This window comes from Coregonus lavaretus (genome assembly GCF_964263955.1).
Source record: "Coregonus lavaretus genome assembly, chromosome: 27".
Lineage (NCBI taxonomy): Eukaryota > Metazoa > Chordata > Actinopteri > Salmoniformes > Salmonidae > Coregonus > Coregonus lavaretus.
This window is the reverse complement of record NC_140014.1, coordinates 42,094,978-42,116,271: the sequence shown is the minus strand read 5'-3', so window position 1 is coordinate 42,116,271 and position 21,294 is coordinate 42,094,978. Positions and strand designations below refer to the sequence as shown.

General features: G+C 45.6%; 1 protein-coding gene across 1 annotated transcript in view; it reads right to left on the bottom strand.

Moving 5' to 3' along the window:
• LOC311103022 (phosphofurin acidic cluster sorting protein 2-like) overlaps nt 1-21,294 on the bottom strand; it is a gene marked incomplete at both ends in the record, with an annotated part of 116,806 nt that overhangs the window by 28,521 nt on the left and 66,991 nt on the right. The gene's annotated exons all lie outside the window — the stretch shown is intronic.

The window sequence follows — 21,294 nt, the reverse complement described above, 5'->3', positions numbered from 1 at the left end:
AAGATAGATACAGAACAATTGGGCCTAGTATTGACACTTGCGCGTACACTGAGTGGACAAAACATTAAGGACGCCTGCTCTTTCTATGACTGACTGACTGACCTGGTGAATCCAGGTGAAAGCTATGATCCCTTATTGATGTCACCTTTTATCCATTTCAGATGAAGGGGGAGGAGACAGGTTAAAAGAAGGATTTTAAAGCCATGAGAGACATGGATTGTGTATTTGTACCATTCAGAGGGTGAATGGGCAAGACAACAGATTTCAGTGCCTTTGAACGGGGTATGGTAGTAGGTGCCAGGCGCACCGGTTTGTGACAAGAACTGCAACGCTGCTGGGTTTTTCCACGCTCAACAGTTTCCCATTTGTTATCAAGAATGGTCCACCACCCAAAGGACATCCAGCCAACTTGACACAACCGTGGGACGCATTGGAGTCAACATGGGGCCCAGCATCCCTGTGGAACGCTTTCGACACCTTGTAGTGTCCATGCCCCGACGAATTGAGGCCGTTCTGAGGACAAAAGGGGGGGGGGGGGGGGGGGGGGGGGGGTGCAACTCAATATTAGGAAGGTGTTCCTAATGTTTGGTATACTCAGTGAATATGCTCGCGCACGCACACATTGTTCATGTAAATAAACTAAAATGACCATATTGAGTAAACACCATACAACAACAACAACACCAAAGACATGAATCGGACATCATCACAACCCAGCCTTGAACTGACCTGCTGCGCAGCTCACATCGAAACCTTCAGAAGTCACTCTACTGTGTATCATCATTCTTTGTGATTCAGAGCGGCATAACTATTTCATGGGAGGAAACCGATTAGCCTTCCTGTCATCTAAACTCTCCACTTCTCAGTGATGTACCCTGACTGATGCATGAATAATACGCTGTGATAGCTCTCCCATCTCCATCCAAAAGACACAATTCAAGAGGAGTGGAAAAAAACACAACTTTTGAAAAGAGATGGCAGAGAACAGGCTGGTCTTTCTGAGAAAAAAAAAACAGAAATTTGCTAAAGAACAGAGATCCTGTTCAAAACACTGGATCTGTTAGTGATGCTTGATGCTTAACTATGGGTGTCTGGGGGGGGGGGGGGAGACAGGCTATTGAGGCTAAATCCTCTTTCACTTTCCTTTACATGGTCTGTTCTGGTTAGAGGAGAGGTGGGACTGTTGCCAACATCTCAGACTGTCCCAAATGGCACCCTATTTTCTATATAGTGCACTACTTTAGACGAGGGCTCATAGGGCTCTGGATGCCATTTAGGGCTCCTACTAAAAGGGGCGGTAGACATCTTTGTGTCGCTCTGCATTGTCACAACTGGAGGAGGATTTAAAAAGCCCCTCACGATGTTTGACTCACTCCCTGGAAAAAGACACTATACATTATTATTCTCATGCTCTCTTTCCTTCCTTCCTTCCTTCCTTCCTTCCTTCCTTCCTTCCTTCCTTTCTCGCTCTTCACTTTATCTTCATTCCTACAAGAGAAGCTAGTGAGCTGCTTGGAAAACCTGTCTTCTAGGGTGGCTAAATGGCAGTAACTTTCCCAAAATTCCCAGGTTTGGAGTAGCCTGGAGAAATCCAATCTGTTTGTGCTAACATTGCACTCATTGCCACTCTATAATAAAATAAATAAAATATAACAATTTCAAAGATTTTACTGAGTTACAGTTCATATAAGGATATCAGTCAATTGAAATAAATTCATTAGGCCCTAATCTATGGATTTCACATGACTGGGAATACAGAGATGCATCTGTTGGTCACAGATATCTGGTGTGACCACTATTTGCCTCATGCAGCGCGACACATCTCCTTCGCATTGAGTTGATCAGGCTGTTGATTGTGGCCTGTGGAATGTTGTCCCACTCGTCTTCAATGGCTGTGCAAAGTTTCTGGATATTGGCGGGAACTGGAACACGCTGTCGTACACGTCGATCCAGAGCATCCTAAACATGCTCAGTGGGTGACATGTCTGGTGAGTATTCAGGCCATGGAAGAACTGGGACATTTTCAGCTTCCAGGAATTGTGTACAGATCCTTGCGTCATGGGGCCGTGCATTATCATGCTGAAACATGAGGTGATGGCGGTGGATGAATGGCACGACAATGGGCCTCAGGATCTCGTCACGGTATCTCTGTGCATTCAAATTGCCATCGATAATATGCAATTGTGTTTGCTGTCCATAGCTTATGCCTGCCCATACCATAACCCCACCACCACCATGGAGCACTCTGTTCACAACGTTGACATCAGCAAACCGCTTGCCCTCACGACGCCATCCATGAAGAGCACACTTCTCCAGCGTGCCAGTGGCCATCGAAGGTGAGCATTTGCCCACTGAAGTCAGTTACGACGCCGAACTGCAGTCAGGTCAAGACCCTGGTAAGGACGACGAGCACGCAGATGAGCTTCCCTGAGACGGTTTCTGACAGTTTATGCAGAAATTATTCTGGTTTCAGACGATCCCGCAGGTGAAGAAGCCGGATGTGGAGGTCTTGGGCTGGCGTGGTTACACGTGGTCTGCGGTTGTGAGGCCGGTTGGACGTTCTGCCAAATTCTCTAAAACGATATTGGATGCAGCTTATGTCCTCCCGAGTGGCGCAGTGGTCTAAGGCACTGCATCGCAGTGCTAGCTGTGCCACTAGAGATCCTGGTTCGAATCCAGGCTCTGTCGTAGCCGGCCGCGACCGGGAGACCCATGGGGCGGCGCACAATTAGCGTCGTCCAGGGTAGGGGAGGGAATGGCCGGCAGGGATGTAGCTCAGTTGGTAGAGCATGGCATTTGCAACGCCAGGGTTGTGGGTTCGATTCCAGTATGAAAAATAAATAAAAATGTATGACCTCACTAACTGTAAGTCGCTCTGGATAAGAGCGTCTGCTAAATGACTAAAATGTAGAGAAATTAACATTAATTTCTCTGCCAACAGCTCTGGTGTACATTCCTGCAGTCAGCATGCCAACTGCACGCTCCCTCAAAACTTGAGACATCTGTGGCATTGTGTAGTGTGACAAAACTGCACATTTTAGAGTGGCCTTTTATTGTCCCCAGCAAAAGGTGCACCTGTGTAATGATCATGCTGTTTAATCAGCTTCTTAATATGCCACACCTGTCAGGTGGATGGATTATCTTGGCAAAGGAGAAATGTTCACTAACAGGGATGTAAACAAATTTGTGCACACAATTTGAGAGAAATAAGCTTTTTTGTGCATATGGAACATTTCTAGGATATTTTATTTCGGCTCATGAAACATGGGACCAACACTTTACATGTTGCGTTTATATTTTTGTTCAGTATAGTAATATAAATAAGACCGATCTAGCAGTTTTATGCAACCTCAACATTACCACTACATTTACATTTACATTATTTAGCAGACGCTCTTATCCAGAGCGACTTACAGGAGCAATTAGGGTTAAGTGCCTTGCTCAAGGGCACATCGACAGATTTTTCACCTAGTTGGCTCGGGGATTAGAACCAGCGACCTTTCGGTTACTGGCACGACGCTCTTAACCACTAAGCCACCTGCCGCCAGTAGGATGGGGGACAACCCTGTTGTTACCCCACCTCAACATGGGCTAGTCTGTCTGTTGCCAGAATGACATCATTTATAAACCCTTCCAGGGGACGTGATGTTACTCTTATCTTTCACCATGTGCTGCTGGTTTATTTTGACAGTACAGTGGGAGTTTGGTGTACAACGTTCCTGGCCTGAGACGTGGAAGATACAGTGGGGAGAACAAGTATTTGTTACACTGCCGATTTTGCAGGTTTTCCTACTTACAAAGCATGTAGAGGTCTGTAATTTTTTTCATAGGTACACTTCAACTGTGAGAGACGGAATCTAAAACAAAAATCCAGAAAATCACATTGTATGATTTTTAAGTAATTAATTTGCATTTTATTGCATGACATAAGTATTTGATACATCAGAAAAGCAGAACTTAATATTTGGTACAGAAACCTTTGTTTGCAATTATAGAGATCATACGTTTCCTGTAGGTCTTGACCAGGTTTGCACACATTGCAGCAGGGATTTTGGCCCACTCCTCCATACAGACCTTCTCCAGATCCTTCAGGTTTCGGGGCTGTCGCTGGGCAATACGGACTTTCAGCTCCCTCCAAAGATGTTCTATTGGATTCAGGTCTGGAGACTGGCTAGGCCACTCCAGGACCTTGAGATGCTTCTTACGGAGCCACTCCTTAGTTGCCCTGGCTGTGTGTTTTGGGTCGTTGTCATGCTGGAAGACCCAGCCACGACCCATCTTCAATGCTCTTACTGAGGGAAGGAGGTTGTTGGCCAAGATCTCGCGATACATAGCCCCATCCATCCTCCCCTCAATACGATGCAGTCGTCCTGTCCCCTTTGCAGAAAAGCATCCCCAAAGAATGATGTTTCGACCTCCATGCTTCACGGTTGGGATGGTGTTCTTGGGGTTGTACTCATCCTTCTTCTTCCTCCAAACACGGCGAGTGGAGTTTAGACCAAAAAGCTCTATTTTTGTCTCATCAGACCACATGACCTCAAATCAAATCAAATCAAATTTTATTGGTCACATGCGCCGAATACAACAGGTGCAGACATTACAGTGAAATGCTTACTTACAGCCCTTAACCAACAGTGCATTTATTTTAAACAAAAAAAGTAAGAATAAAACAACAACAACAACAACAAAGAATAAAACAACAACAAAAAAAGACCTTCTCCCATTCCTCCTCTGGATCATCCAGATGGTCATTGGCAAACTTCAGACGGGCCTGGACATGCGCTGGCTTGAGCAGGGGGACCTTGCGTGCGCTGCAGGATTTTAATCCATGACGGCGTAGTGTGTTACTAATGGTTTTCTTTGAGACTGTGGTCCCAGCTCTCTTCAGGTCATTGACCAGGTCCTGCCGTGTAGTTCTGGGCTGATCCCTCACCTTCCTCATGATCATTGATGCCCCACGAGGTGAGATCTTGCATGGAGCCCCAGACCGAGGGTGATTGACCGTCATCTTGAACTTCTTCCATTTTCTAATAATTGCGCCAACAGTTGTTGCCTTCTCACCAAGCTGCTTGCCTATTGTCCTGTAGCCCATCCCAGCCTTGTGCAGGTCTACAATTTTATCCCAGCTCTCTGGTCTTGGCCATTGTGGAGAGGTTGGAGTCTGTTTGATTGAGTGTGTGGACAGGTGTCTTTTATACAGGTAATGAGTTCAAACAGGTGCAGTTAATACAGGTAATGAGTGGAGAACAGGAGGGCTTCTTAAAGAAAAACTAACCGGTCTGTGAGAGCCAGAATTCTTACTGGTTGGTAGGTGATCAAATACTTATGTCATGCAATAAAATGCAAATGAATTACTTAAAAATCATACAATGTGATTTTCTGGATTTTTGTTTTAGATTCCGTCTCTCACAGTTGAAGTGTACCTATGATAAAAATTACAGACCTCTACATGCTTTGTAAGTCGGAAAACCTGCAAAATCGGCAGTGTATCAAATACTTGTTCTCCCCACTGTATATGTAGAGAGCTGTGGCCAAAAGTAGTGCACTATATAGGGAATAGGGTGCCATTTCAGATGCAGCAATAGCCTAGTCTAGTGAACCCTAGAGACTCGGGGAGAGACCACACGGGAGTCCAGTTACCAAGCTGTCATTTAACTGGGATTGATGTTGATTCCTAGAATGACCGTGGAGGCATAACAGCATAGAATTACATTTTAGAACACATTAGAACACATATTAAAACACATTAGAACACATATTAAAACACATTAGAACACATATTAAAACACATTAGAACACATATTAAAACACATTAGAACACATATTAAAACACATTAGATAGATAGAACAGCGCCGGAAGAAGATGGCTGCCGTTTTACAGCCCTCTAACCAATTGTACTATTATGTGTGTTTTTCCGCGTTATTTGTAATTTATTTTGTACATAATGTTTCTGCCATCGTCTCTTATAACCAAAGAGAGCTTCTGGATATCAGGACAGCGATTACTCACCTCGCGTTGGACGAACACTTCTTCTTCAACGAGGCGTTCGCGAAGGATATTCTACAGACTCCCGACAAGGCCCAGATCCCCGTCATTCGCGTGAGGAAGAGACGGAGATATCGTGGACGCAGATCCGGGTGCCTTGTAAGGATCCGACGGCGAACGAGTAAACTGCCTCTCCCATCAATCCTATTAGCCAACGTTCAAGCTTTGGAGAATAAAATGGACGATTTAAGATTACGGTTATCCTACCAACGGGACATTAAAAACTGTAATATCTTATGTTTCACGGAGTCGTGGCTGAACGACGACAATGACAACATTCAGCTAGCAGGCTATACGCTACATCGGCAGGACAGAACGGCAGACTCGGGTAAGACGAGGGGTGGCGGTCTCTGTATATTTGTAAACAACAGCTGGTGCACAAAATCAAATACTAAGGAAGTCTCAAGGTTTTGCTCGCCTGAGGTAGAGTATCTTATGATAAGCTGTAGACCACACTATTTACCAAGAGAGTTTTCATCTATATTTTTCATAGCTGTCTATCTACCACCACAAACCAATGCTGGCATTAAGATTGCACTGAATGAGTTGTACAAGGCCATTAATCAACAGGAAAACGCTCATCCAGATGCAGCGCTCCTAGTAGCAGGGGACTTTAATGCAGGGAAACTTAAATCCGTTCTACCTCATTTCTACCAGCATGTTAAATGTGCAACCAGAGGGGAAAAAACTCTAGACCACCTTTACTCCACACACAGAGACGCATACAAAGCTCTCCCTCGCCCTCCATTTGGCAAATCTGACCATAACTCTATCCTCCTGATTCCTGCTTATAAGCAAAAACTGAAGCAGGAAGCACCAGTGATTCGGCTAATAAAAAAGTGGTCAGATGACGCAGATGCTAAGCTACAGGACTGTTTTGCTAGCACAGACTGGAACATGTTCCGGGATTCTTCAGACAGCATTGAGGAGTACACCACATCAGTCACTGGCTTCATCAATAAGTGCATCGATGATGTCGTCCCCACAGTGACCGTACGTACATACCCCAACCAGAAGCCATGGATTACAGGAAACATCCGCACTGAGCTAAAGGGTAGAGCTGCCGCTTTCAAGGAACGGGACTCTAACCCGGACGCTTATAAGAAATCCCGCTATGACCTCCGACGAACCATCAAACAGGCAAAGAGTCAATACAGGTCTAAGATTGAATCATACTACACTGGCTCTGACGCTCGTCGGATGTGGCAGGGCTTGAAAACTATTACAGACTACAAAGGGAAGCACAGCCGCGAGCTGCCCAGTGACACAAGCCTACCAGACGAGCTAAACCACTTCTATGCTCGCTTCGAGGCAAGCAACACTGAAGCATGCATGAGAGCACCAGCTGTTCCGGACGACTATGTGATCACGCTCTCCGTAGCCGATGTGAGTAAGACTTTTAAGCAGGTCAACATTCACAAGGCCGCAGGGCCAGACGGATTACCAGGACGTGTACTCCGAGCATGTGCTGACCAACTGGCAAGTGTCTTCACTGACATTTTCAACATGTCCCTGACTGAGTCTGTAATACCAACATGTTTCAAGCAGACCACCATAGTCCCCGTGCCCAAGAACTCTAAGATAACCTGCCTAAATGACTACCGACCCGTGGCACTGACGTCTGTAGCCATGAAGTGCTTTGAAAGACTGGTCATGGCTCACATCAACAGCATAATCCCAGAAACCCTAGACCCACTCCAATTTGCATACCGCCCCAACAGATCCACAGATGATGCAATCTCTATCGCACTCCACACTGCCCTTTCCCACCTGGACAAGAGGAACACCTACGTGAGAATGCTATTCATTGACTACAGCTCAGCATTCAACACCATAGTGCCCTCAAAGCTCATCACTAAGCTAAGGATCCTGGGACTAAACACCTCCCTCTGCAACTGGATCCTGGACTTCCTGACGGGCCGCCCCCAGGTGGTAAGGGTAGGTAACAACACATCTGCCACACTGATCCTCAACACGGGGGCCCCTCAGGGGTGCGTGCTCAGTCCCCTCCTGTACTCTCTGTTCACCCATGACTGCATGGCCAGGCACGACTCCAACACCATCATTAAGTTTGCCGACGACACAACAGTGGTAGGCCTGATCACCGACAACGATGAGACAGCCTATAGGGAGGAGGTCAGAGATCTGGCCGTGTGGTGCCAGGACAACAACCTCTCCCTCAACGTGACCAAGACAAAGGAGATGATTGTGGACTACAGGAAAAAAAAGAGGACTGAGCACGCCCCCATTCTCATCGACGGGGCTGTAGTGGAACAGGTTGAGAGCTTCAAGTTCCTTGGTGTCCACATCACCAACAAACTATCATGGTCCAAACACACCAAGACAGTCGTGAAGAGGGCACGACAAAGCCTATTCCCCCTCAGGAGACTAAAAAGATTTGGCATGGGTCCTCAGATCCTCAAAAAATTCTACAGCTGCACCATCGAGAGCATCCTGACTGGTTGCATCACCGCCTGGTATGGCAACTGCTTGGCCTCTGACCGCAAGGCACTACAGAGGGTAGTGCGTACGGCCCAGTACATCACTGGGGCAAAGCTCCCTGCCATCCAGGACCTCTATACCAGGCGGTGTCAGAGGAAGGCCCTCAAAATTGTCAAAGACTCCAGTCACCCTAGTCATAGACTGTTCTCTCTGCTACCGCACGGCAAGCGGTACCGGAGTGCCAAGTCTAGGTCCAAAAGACTTCTCAACAGCTTCTACCCCCAAGCCATAAGACTCCTGAACAGCTAATCATGGCTACCCGGACTATTTGCACTGCCCCCCCACCCCATCCTTTTTACGCTGCTGCTACTCTGTTAAGTATTTATGCATAGTCACTTTAACTCTACCCACATGTACATATTACCTCAACTACCTCAACTAGCCGGTGCCCCCGCACATTGACTATGCAACGGTACCCCCCTGTATATATAGCCTCCCTACTGTCACTTTATTCTATTGTATATATAGCCTCCCTACTGTCACTTTATTTTTACTTCTGCTCTTTTTTTCTCAACACTTTTTTGTTGTTGTTTTATTCTTACTTTTTTGTTTAAAATAAATGCACTGTTGGTTAAGGGCTGTAAGTAAGCATTTCACTGTAATGTCTGCACCTGTTGTATTCGGCGCATGTGACCAATAAAATTTGATTTGATTTGATTTGATTAGAACACATATTAAAACACATTAGAACACATATTAAAACACATTAGAACACATATTAAAACACATTAGAACACATATTAAAACACATTAGAACCAGTGGCGACCCGTCATTCAGGGCAGGTGGGGCAGAGCAACAAAATATATATATATTTATATATACAGTACCAGTCAAAAGTGTGGACACCTACTCATTCAAGGGTTTTTCTTTACTTTTACTATTTTCTACATTGTAGAATAATAGTGAAGACATCAAAACTATGAAATAACACACATGGAATCATGTAGTAACCAAAAAAAGTGTTAAACAAATCAAAACATATGTTATATTTGAGATTCTTCAAATAGCCACCATTTGCCTTGATGACAGCTTTGCACACTCTTGGCATTCTCTCAACTAGGTCTCACAAATGTTCTTCTTTGTGATCCGAACACCTCAAACTTCGATTTGTCTGTCCATGAATATTTTTTCAAATTTTCCTCTGTCCAGTGTCTGTGTTCTTTTGCCCATCTTAATCTCTAATTTTTATTGGCCAGTCTAAGATATGGCTTTTTCTTTGCAACTCTGCCTAGAAGGTCAGCATCCCGGAGTCGCCTCTTCACTGTTGACGTTGAGACTGGTGTTCTGCGGGTACTATTTAATGAAGCTGCCAGTTGAGGACCTGTGAGGCGTCTGTTTCTCAAACTAGACACTCTAATGTATTTGTCCTCTTGCTCAGTTGTGCACTGGGGCCTCCCACTCCTCTTTCTATTCTGGTTAGAACCAGTTTGCTCTGTTCTGTGAAGGGAGTAGTACACAGCGTTATACGAGATCTTCAGTTTCTTGGCAATTTCTCCCATGGAATAGCCTTCATTTCTCAAAACAAGAATAGACTGATGAGTTTCAGAAGAAAGTTATTTGTTTCCGGCCATTTTGAGCCTGTAATCGAACCCACAATTGCTGATGCTCCAGATACTCAACTAGTTTCAAGAAGGCCAGTTTTATTGCTTCTTTAATCAGCACAACAGTTTTCAGCTGTGCTAACATAATTGCAAAAGGGTTTTCTAATGGCAAATCCTTTTTAATCCTTGTCATATGAAGATAAATAATGAAGAGAAATTATAGATAAAACGTATCGGTGCTCATCGGCCATTGGACATAAACATTACACAACAAGTTGGAAATCGCAAATTCAACAATGAGTGGTTTGGAAGGAATCAGTGGCTAACTGCAAGCATTGCAAAGCAATCACTAGCCTGCTATTAAGTGGAGTGGCTGTGTGGTCCAAGTCTGGGTTTAAGGGTCTCTTTTCCAAGCTTAAAATGATAAACATTCAACATTGGCCATGATGTCAATCCAGCGCTCAAAACATCTGGAAACTCAGAACTTGGAAATCTGATTTCAGTGAGTTCAAGACAACTGGGAACTCTGGAAAAAAAAACGAGCTCCGACTGGGAAAATACGTTTCGAACGGTCATCCAACTCGGAATTGCAAGTCGGGAACTCTGGCCTCTTTTCAAGAGCTCCGACCTGAAGATCACTGACGTCATCATGATTCGACCTGGTTTTTCAGAGTTCCCAGTTGTATTGAAAGCACCATAAATCCAGAGAATGTCAGACTTTGATGACAAAGTTTGATGACAACATTTGCCCACGAAGGACCGCCGCGCCACCTTCCTGTTCAAGTGAGCACAGCACAACAAGGTGAGTCCAAAAATGTATTGTATGCTGCTGCATAAATGATGTAATATGCCAGGGAGATGTGTATGCTGTAGCTAAGAAAGTAATACTAAGTGTATGTTGTGTATTAAGCTGTTAGTGGCCCATGTGTCTCACCCTAATAATTTAATTGTCCGCTTATATGCCCCCTTTATTTATCCTACGGTTCTGACTTGGTGTACAGTCGTGGTCAAAAGTTTTGAGAATGACACAAATACAAATTAACACAAAGTCTGCTGCCTCAGTTTTGATGATGGCAATTTGCATATCCTCCAGAATGTCATGAAGAGTGATCAGATGAATTGCAATTAATTGAACTGAAAATGAAAAAAACATTTCCACTGCATTTCAGCCCTGCCACAAAAGGACCAGCTACCATCATGTCAGTGATTCTCCCGTTAACACAGGTGAGAGTGTTGACAAGGACAAGGCTGGAGATCACTCTGTCATGCTGATTGAGTTAGAATAACAGACTGGAAGCTTTAAAAGGAGGGTGGTGCTTGAAATCATTGTTCTTCCTCTGTTAACCATGGTTACCTGCAAGGAAACACGTGCCGTCATCATTGCTTTGCACAAAAAGGGCTTCACAGGCAAGGATATTGCTGCTAGTAAGATTGCACCTAAATCAACCATTTAGAGGATTATCAAGAACTTCAAGGAGAGAGGTTCAATTGTTGTGAAGAAGGCGTCAGGGCGCCCAAGAAAGTCCAGCAAGTGCCAGGACCGTCTCCTAAAGTTGATTCAGCTGCGGGATCGGGGCACCACCAGTGCAGAGCTTGCTCAGGAATGGCAGCAGGCAGGTGTGAGTGCATCTGCACGCACAGTGAGGCGAATACTTTTGGAGGATGGCCTGGTGTCAAGAAGGGCAGCAAAGAAGCCACTTCTCTCCAGGAAAAACATCAGGGACAGACTGATATTCTGCAGGTACAGGGATTGGACTGCTGAGGACTGGGGTAAAGTCATTTTCTCTGATGAATCCCCTTTCCGATTGTTTGGGGCATCCGGAAAACACCTTGTCCGGAGAAGACAAGGTGAGCGCTACCATCAGTCCTGTGTCATGCCAACAGTAAAGCATCCTGAGACCATTCATGTGTGTGGTTGCTACTCAGCCAAGGGAGAGGGCTCACTCACAATTTTGACAAAGAACACAGCCATGAATAAAGAATGGTACCAACACATCCTCCGAGAGCAACTTCTCCCAACCATCCAAGAACAGTTTGGTGACGACCAATGCCTTTTCCAGCATGATGGAGCACCTTGCCATAAGGCAAAAGTGATAACTAAGTGGCTCGGGGATCAAAACATCGACATTTTGGGTCCATGGCCAGGAAACTCCCCAGACCTTAATCCCATTGAGAACTTGTGGTCGATCCAAGTGGGTGGACAAACAAAAACCCACCAATTCTGACAAACTCCAAGCATTGATTATGCAAGAATGGGCTGCCATCAGTCAGGATGTGGCCCAGAAGTTAATTGACAGCATGCCAGGGCGGATTGCAGAGGTCTTGAAAAAGAAGGGTCAACACTGCAAATATTGACTCTTTGCATAAACTTAATGTAACTGTCAATAAAAGCCTTTGACACTTATGGAATGCTTGTAATTATACTTCAGTATACCATAGTAACATCTGACAAAAATATCTCATAACACTGAAGCAGCGAACTTTGTGAAGACCAATACTTGTGTCATTCTCAAAACTTTTGACCACGACTGTACAGGGAGAACACTGTAAGAATGGCCCATGTTCAGAATTCTGTCGCTGTACATTTCAAAAGTGCTGAACAAATAGTTATTGACTACGTCTGTCCTAGCTCATTCATGAATGTCTTAATCGAAATTACGGATTGCCTCTTTTTGCTTGTTTGCCCCACCAAGATGTACATGCTAAAATCGGCACTGATTAGAACGCATATTAAAACACATTATAAACTGGGTGGTTCGAGCCCTGAATGCTGATTGGCTGAAAGCTGTAGTATATCAGATGGTATACCACTGGTATGAGCAAACATAATTTTTTACTGTTCTAATTACGTTGGTAACCAGTTTCTAATAGCGATAAGGCACCTCAGGGGTTTGTGGTATATGGCCAATATACCACGGCTAAGGGCTGTATCCAGGCACTACATATGTATCCACGTTGCGTCGTGCCTAAGAACAGACCTTAGTCGTGGTATATTGGCCATATACCACACCCCCTCGTGTCTTACTGCTTAATTAGAACACATATTAGAACACATTAGAACACATTAGAACATCTATTAGAACACATTAGAACATCTATTAGAACACATATTAGAACACATTAGAACACCTATTAGAACACCTATTAGAACACATTAGAACACCTACAGTGGGGGAAAAAAATTATTTAGTCAGCCACCAATTGTGCAGGTTCTCCCACTTAAAAAGATGAGAGAGGCCTGTAATTTTCATCATAGGTACACGTCAACTATGACAGACAAATTGAGAAATTTTTTCTCCAGAAAATCACATTGTCAGACGTTTCTAGTAGTTGGCCACCAGGTTTTCACACATCTCAGGAGAGATTTTGTCCCACTCCTCTTTGCAGATCTTCTCCAAGTCATTAAGGTTTCGAGGCTGACGTTTGGCAACTCAAACCTTCAGCTCCCTCCACAGATTTTCTATGGGATTAAGGTCTGGAGATTGGCTAGGCCACTCCAGGACCTTAATGGGCTTCTTCTTGAGCCACTCCTTTGTTGCCTTGGCCGTGTGTTTTGGGTCATTGTCATGCTGGAATACCCATCCACAACCCATTTTCAATGCCCTGGCTGAGGGAAGGAGGTTCTCACCCAAGATTTGACGGTACATGGCCCCATCCATCTTCCCTTTGATGCAGTAAAGTTGTCCTGTCCCCTTAGCAGAAAAACATCCCCAAAGCATAATGTTTCCACCTCCATGTTTGACGTTGGGGATGGTGTTCTTGGGGTCATAGGTAGCATTCCTCCTCCTCCAAACACGGCGAGTTGAGTTGATGCCAAAGAGCTCCATTTTGGTCTCATCTGACCACAACACTTTCACCCAGTTCTCCTCTGAATCATTCAGATGTTCATTGTCAAACTTCAGACGGGCCTGTATATTTGCTTTCTTGAGCAGGAGGACCTTGCGGGCGCTGCAGGATTTCAGTCCTTCACAGCATAGTGTGTTACCAATTGTTTTCTTGGTGACTATGGTCCCAGCTGCCTAGAGATCATTGACAAGATCCTCCCGTGTAGTTCTGGGCTGATTCCTCACCGTTCTCATGATCATTGCAACTCCACGAGGTGAGATCTTGCATGGAGCCCCAGGCCGAGGGAGATTGACAGGTCTTTTGTGTTTCTTCCATTTGCGAATAATCGCACCAACTGTTGTCACCTTCTCACCAAGCTGCTTGGCGATGGTCTTGTAGCCCATTCCAGCCTTGTGTAGGTCTACAATCTTGTCCCTGACATCCTTGGAGAGCTCTTTGGTCTTGGCCATGGTGGAGAGTTTGGAATCTGATTGATTGATTGCTTCTGTGGACAGGTGACTTTTATAAAGGTAACAAACTGAGATTAGGAGCACTCCCTTTAAGAGTGTGCTCCTAATCTCAGCTCGTTACCTGTATAAAAGACACCTGGGAGCCAGAAATCTTTCTGATTGAGAGTGGGTCAAATACTTATTTCCCTCATTAAAATGCAAATCAATTTATAACGTTTTTGACATGATTTTTCTGGATTATTTTGTTGTTATTCTGTCTCTCACTGTTCAAATAAACCTACCATTAAAATTATAGACTGATAATTTCTTTGTCAGTGGGCAAACGTACAAAATCAGCAGGGGATCAAATACTTTTTTCCCTCACTGTAGGCTAATTGATGAATCTATCTTGCAACATGATCATATTTAGAGTTAGCAATCTAGCTAAGTGTTTTGAGTCCACTTCCTCAGGTGGTTAATCAGCCTAGGCAGCCGACAGGGGGCGCTACATCTACACTATCGTCTAGGATCGATGTGCCCAGGGTTCCAATTAGGGTTCAAATTAAGGTTAGGGGTTATGGTTAGGTTTAGGTATAGTTTTAGGCTTAGGTTTAGATTTAGGGTTAGGCTAAATATAATTTCGGATGGGAATCAATTATTTGGTCCCCACAAGGATAGCAATACATAACTGTGTGTGTGTGTGTGTGTGTGTGTGTGTGTGTGTGTGTGTGTGTGTGTGTGTGTGTGTGTGTGTGTGTGTGTGTGTGTGTGTGTGAATAACACGTCGGAGGATAAGACCGGCAGAGACAGCTGAATGGAGGTCTTTCTCCTCAACACAGTTCCAAATGGCACCCTGACCCCCTATATAGTACACTATTTTGACCAGGGCCCCATCGTATGTGTTCCAAATCGCACCCTATCCCCCTATTGGTTCACCGATTGGGTTCTGGTCTAGAGTAGTGCACTATAAAGGGAATAGGGTACTGTTTGGAACGCCGCCAATGTCCTTCTGTCTCAGAACAGCCCACAGAGTCTCAGGAACCTCAGCGAGGCACAATGGACACAACAAGCTACCCAATAAAGGCTCGCATTGTCTTAAAACCTTACACGGCGCTGCACACACCCACACCCAGAGGAACAATGGACTTACTTCTCATCCAACTGTTTTATACTCTACCCCCGGTACTCTGGTCGCATGCCGATCGCCCTACAACACCATTTATCCCAGTTATGAAACTAGGTGATTAGGGTTGAAAAATTCCAGTAGCTTTCCCAAAATTTCCAGATCGGATGATTCCTGGAATAAACAGGAAATCCAGGAATCCATCAACCGGGATTTCTGGAAAACTGTGGTAAAGTTAGCTGAATTTTGCAACCCTAAAAGGTGATTGTTGGTGCTGTTAAGTTACTGTTACAGTTTGTATCATCTTCAGAAATTGATTCAATCTCATCCAATATCGTTTCGTTTAAGGTTAATGTTTTCTCTCACAGTGAGGCTTATAAGCTAAATCTTATTTGAGCCAAAAAATTACACAAATGTGATAGTACATAAGAGGATCTGTGTTGACCTATTTCCCTGGTATGCCTCCAGCCCTACACACACGCATGCACACTGCTGCAACCACAATCCCCTAGAGTCTAACTAACTACAGCCACTGAACCAGAGACCATGGAACCCTCAGAATGTTCCGAATACTGTTCAGAATGACCAGAGCTGGAACCCTCAGAATGTTCAGAATATTGTTCAGAATGACCAGAGCTGGGACCCTCAGAATGTTCCGAATACTGTTCAGAATGACCAGAGCTGGGACCCTCAGAATGTTCCGAATACTGTTCAGAATGACCAGAGCTGGAACCCTCAGAATGTTCAGAATGCTGTTCAGAATGATCAGAGCTGGGACCCTCAGAATGTTCAGAATGCTGTTCAGAATGATCAGAGCTGGGACCCTCAGAATGTTCAGAATGCTGTTCAGAATGATCAGAGCTGGGACCCTCAGAATGTTCAGAATGCTGTTCAGAATGATCAGAGCTGGGACCCTCAGAATGTTCAGAATGCTCAGAATGACCAGAGCTGGGACCCTCAGAATGTTCAGAATACTGTTCAGAATGACCAGAGCTGGGATCCACAGAATGTTCAGAATGCTGTTCAGAATGATCAGAGCTGGGACCCTCAGAATGTTCAGAATGCTGTTCAGAATGACCAGAGCTGGGACCCTCAGAATGTTCAGAATGATCAGAATGTGTAGAAGTGTCCAACAGAACACAACGGAACCCACAGCCTGGCTGGCCCTCTCCTCCCCCCTCTTATCCTCTCCTCCTCCCTCCCCTCTACTCTCCCCTTCTCTCCCCTCCTCCTCCTCCTCCCCCTCCTTACCCCTCTCCTCCTCCTCTCCTCCCTGTTCCCACTCTGTTTGGTACAGAGAGTGTTTATTATTAGAGGTTTGGTCAACAGCTGCTGTCGCTTCTCCTCAACCCCTCAACCATCAAGTTGAAGACACACTTACAAGGCAACACGCATGTGCCCCACACACTCAAACACACTTCAAGTACACGCACACGCACACAGTACGAACTTGAAACGCTAACACATTTAAAAAAAACATACAGACACGGAGCTGCTGTTTTGGCTGTTCTCCCTGACTCTTCTCTTTGGTTCTGTTTTCCATATCTATAATATCATAATATAATATGCCATTTAGCAGACGCTTTTATCCAAAGCGACTTACAGTCATGTGTGCATATCTAAGGCTGACAATGAGGACTCAACAGAATCAACAACCTCTGCATAATCAAAACAGTTGCTTTGTCAGTTCACAGTTAGCCATTGTTATGTAAATGCCAGATGAAAAATACCAGTGGCCTGGCTTTGGCACCCAAGTGAGAGCAGGCCCGCCTGCGCCATGGCCCAGTGAGACAGGGGTGCTGGCCCCTGTAGACGGAACCAGAAAACTTAGCATTTTTGGGGTAAAACACCGGGGATAAATCCTGGATGGAAATACGCCATGTGTGTCTTGTGGTCTGATAGGTCTAGATACTGCTGCCTCCCTGCTGGCTGACCTGTAGACTGGCCCTGCTACATCACCCAGACCCAGATACTGCAGGCTGGCCTTCACCCAGACCCAGATACTGCAGGCTGACCTTCACCCAGACCCAGATACTGCTGGATGACCTGTGGACTGGCCCTGCTACATCACCCAGACCCAGATACTGCAGGCTGGCCTTCACCCAGACCCAGATACTGCAGGCTGGCCTTCACCCAGACCCAGATACTGCTGGCTGGCCTTCACCCAGACCCAGATACTGCAGGCTGGCCTTCACCCAGACCCAGATACTGCAGGCTGGCCTTCACCCAGACCCAGATACTGCAGGCTGGCCTTCACCCAGACCCAGATACTGCAGGCTGGCCTGTAGACTGGCCCTGCTACATCACCCAGACCCAGATACTGCAGGCTGGCCTTCACCCAGACCCAGATACTGCTGGCTGGCCTTCACCCAGACCCAGATACTGCAGGCTGGCCTGTAGACTGGCCCTGCTACATCACCCAGACCCAGATACTGCAGGCTGGCCTTCACCCAGACCCAGATACTGCTGGCTGGCCATCACCCAGACCCAGATACTGCAGGCTGGCCTTCACCCAGACCCAGATACTGCAGGCTGACCTTCACCCAGACCCAGATACTGCAGGCTGACCTTCACCCAGCACAGATGCTCTGCCAAGGACACACAAAATGGTCCTGCTGCTGAGCAACAACAAAATGACATGCTATTTCATATGTAGTGCTTTTAAACCATTTACATGTAACATTTTAGTCATTTAGCAGACGCTCTTATCCAGAGCGATTTACAGTCAGTGAGTGCGTCCATTTTCAGAGCCCATAGGGAATTGGGGGTGCCTGCATACCATCCTGAGGTTATGTTCAACTGCTGGATTTACTGCTTCCGATTATAGTGAGACACTGTGCTGCACTGTCCGTCTGTCCGTCTGTCTGTCTGTCTGCACGGACGGCACAAACTGGCCTGGGCTACAATACGTCCTTAATGGGACATCCATACAGTGCCTTCAGAATTTACTCATACCCCTTGACTTCTTCCACATGTTGTTGTGTTACAGCCCGAATTAAACAATTATTATTATTTTTTTTTTTTTCATCCATCTACATACAATACCCATAATGAAAAAAAGTGAAAACATGTTTTTAGACATTTTGCACATATATTGAAAATGAAAACGAGAAATATCTCACTTACATAAATATTCACACCCCTGAGTCAATACTTTGTAGAAACACCTCTGGCAGCGATTACAGCTGTGAGTCTTTCTGGGCAAGTCTCTAAGAACTTTCCACACCTGGATTGTACAGTATTATTTTCCAAATTCTTCAAGTTCTGTCAAGTTGGATGTTGATCATTGCTGGACAACCATTTTCAGGTCTTGCCATAGATTTTCAAGCAGATTTAAGTCAAAACCGTAACTCAGCCACTCAGGAACATTCACTATCTTCTTGGTAAGCAACTCCAGTGTAGATTTAGCCTTGTGTTTTAGGTTATTGTCCTGCTGAAAGGTGAACATCTCCCAGGGTCTGGTGGAAAGCAGAATGAAGCAGGTTTTCCTCTAGGATTTTGCCTGTGCTTAACTCCATTCCGTTTCTTTTTTTATCCTGAAAAACTCCCCAGTCCTTAAAGATTCTGTGCATCGGCAAGATTCTGTGCATCGCCAAGATTCTGTGCATCGCCAAGACAGAACAGCTGCCTCTGGTAAGACAAGGGGTGGCGGTCTGTGTCTATTTGTCAATAACAGCTGGTGCGCGAAATGTAATATTAAGGAAGTCTCTAGGTTTTGCTCGCCTGAGGTAGAGTATCTCATGATAAACTGTAGACCCCACTATTTACCAAGAGAGTTTTCATCTATATTTTTCGTAGCCGTCTATTTACCACCACATACCGATGGTGGCACTAAGACCGCACTCAATGAGCTGTATACGGCCATAAGCAAACAGGAAAATGCTCATCCAGAGGCGGCGCTCCTAGTGGCCGGGAACTTTAATGAAGGGAAACTTAAATCCGTTTTACCTCATTTCTACCAGCATGTCACATGTGCAACCAGAGGGAAAAAAACTCTAGACCACCTTTACTCCACACACAGAGACGCGTACAAAGTTCTTCCTCGCCCTCCATTTGGCAAATCTGACCATAATTCTATCCTCCTGATTCCTGCTTACAAGCAAAAACTAAAGCAGGAAGTACCAGTGACTCGCTCAATACGTAGGTGGTCAGATGACGCAGATGCTAATCCTACTTAACTGGCTCGTCGGATGTGGCAGGGCCTGCAAACTATTACGGACTACAAAGGGAAACCCAGCCGCGAGCTGCCGGTGACACGAGCCTACCAGAAGAGCTAAATAACTTCTATGCTCGCTTCGAGGCAAGCAACACTGAAGCATGCATGAGAGCACCAGCTGTTCCGGACGACTGTGTGATCACGGTCTCCGTAGCCGATCTGAGTAAGACCTTTAAACAGGTCAACATTCACAAGGCCGCAGGGCCAGATGGATTACCAGGACGTGTACTCAGAGCATGCGCTGATCAACTGACACGTGTCTTCACTGACATTTTCAACCCGTCTCTGACTGAGTATGTAATACTTACATGTTTCAAACAGATACCATTATCCCAGAAACCCTAGACCCACTCTAATTCGCATACCGCCCCAACAAATCGACAGATGACTTAATCTCTATTGCACTCCACACACCCTTTCCCACCTGGACAAAAGGAACACCTAAGTGAGAATGCTGTTCATTGACTACAGCTCATCACTAAGCTAAGGACCCTGGGACTAAACACCACCCTCTGCAACTGGATCCTGGACTTCCTGACGGGCCGCCCCCAGGTGGTAAGGGTAGGCAACAACACATCTGCCACGCTGACCCTCAACACGGGGGCCCCTCAAGGGTGCGTGCTTAGTCCCCTCCTGTACTCCCTGTTCACCCATGACTGCGTGGCCAAGCACAACTCCAACACCATCATTAAGTTTGCTGACGACACAACGGTGGTAGGCCTGATCACCGACAACGATGACACAGCCTATAAGGAGGAGGTCAGAGACCTGGCCGTGTGGTGCCAGGACAACAACCTCTCCCTCAGCGTGATCAAGACAAAGGAGATGATCGTGGACTACAGGAAAAGGAGGGCTGAGCACGCCCCCATTCTCATCGACGGGGCTGTAGTGGAGCAGGATAAGAGCTTCAAGTTCCTTGGTGTCCACATCACCAACAAACTATCATGGTCCAAACCCACCAAGAAAGTTGTGAAGAGGGCACGACAACACCTATTCCCCCTCAGGAGACTGAAAAGATTTAGCATGGGTCCTCAGATCCTGCCATCCAGGACCTCTATACCAGGCGGTGTCAGAGGAAGGACCTAAAAAATTGTCAGACTCCAGCCACCCAAGTCATAGACTGTTCTCTCTGCTACCGCACGGCAAGCGGTACCGGAACGCCAAGTCTAGGTCCAAAAGGCTTCTTAACAGCTTCTACCCCCAAGCCATACGACTGCTGAACAACAAATCAAATGGCTACCCGGACTATTTCCCCCATTTTTATGCTGCTGCTACTCGCTGTTTATTATCAATGCATAGTCACTTTACCCCTATCTACATGTACATATTACCTCAATTACCTTGACTAACCTGTACCTCCGCACATTAACTCGCTACCGGTACCCCCTGTATATATTACACATTAACTCGCTACCGGTACCCCCTGTATATATTACCCATTAACTCGCTACCGGTACCCCCTGTATATATTACACATTAACTCGCTACCGGTACCCCCTGTATATATTACCCATTAACTCGCTACCGGTACCCCCTGTATATATTACACATTAACTCGCTGCCGGTACCCCCTGTATATATTACACATTAA